The sequence below is a fragment of the Phalaenopsis equestris genome, unplaced genomic scaffold (genome assembly GCF_001263595.1).
Source record: "Phalaenopsis equestris unplaced genomic scaffold, ASM126359v1 Scaffold000162, whole genome shotgun sequence".
Classification (NCBI taxonomy): domain Eukaryota; kingdom Viridiplantae; phylum Streptophyta; class Magnoliopsida; order Asparagales; family Orchidaceae; genus Phalaenopsis; species Phalaenopsis equestris.
This window is the reverse complement of record NW_018164604.1, coordinates 4,681-5,739: the sequence shown is the minus strand read 5'-3', so window position 1 is coordinate 5,739 and position 1,059 is coordinate 4,681.

Here is a 1,059-nt window from a genome sequence, read left to right as displayed (position 1 = left end):
TGGGAGCCAGCATTAATCTTATGCCTCTATCAATTTTTACAAGATTAGAATTAGGAGAAGTGACACCTACTTCTGTAACTCTTCAGTTAGCGGATCGTTCAGTTACTTATCCTAAGGGAGTTATATAAGATGTGTTAGTAAAAGTTGATAATTTATCTTTCATGTGGATTTCAATTTTTTAGATATGGAGGAAGATAAAGAAATACCTATATTTTTAGGGAGACCTTTTTTAGCTACTAGAAAAGCTATGATAGATGTTCAAAAGGGAGAATTAACTATGAGAGTTAATGATCAAGAAGCAACTTTTAACATTGCAAAATCTATGAAATACCCTGCTGTTGAAAGATATAATGAATATTTTCGCATGGAAATTAGTGAACATCTATTGAACGAGCATTTTAAAGAACATTTTGAAGACAGAGATGAAGATATTTTGGACGAAATAGAAAGTGAAGAATTAGATTATGTTCAGGAAAGATTTGAGATGATGAAAATTACAGGAAATGTTGATAAGAATCTAGTTCCGTCAATTATAAAACCACCTGAACTTGAGTTGAAAATATTGCCTAACCACTTGAAGTATGTGTTTCTAGGAAACTCATCTACATTACCTGTTATTATATCTTCAGAGTTAAATGATTTGCAAGAGCAAAGACTTTTGAATACATTAAAAAGATATGAGAAAGCTTTTGTATTAAGGGAATCAGTCCTTCGGGGAATCAGTCCTTCGATCTGTATGAACAAAATTATACTAGATGAACAATACAAATGAAGAGTTGATCCACAAAGGAGATTAAACCTAATGATGAAAGAAGTAGTCAAGAAGGAAATTTTGAAACGGTTGGAGACTAGAATTATATATCCTATTTCGGACAGTGCTTGGGTAAGTCTAATTCATTGTGTTCTTAAGAAAGGAGGGGTGACTGCTGAAGCACAAGAGAATAATGAATTAATACCTATCAAACAAGTTACTGGGTGGCGTATTTGCATTGATTATAGAAAATTAAACACTACAACTAGGAAAGATCACTTCCCTTTACCATTTTTAGACCAAATAGT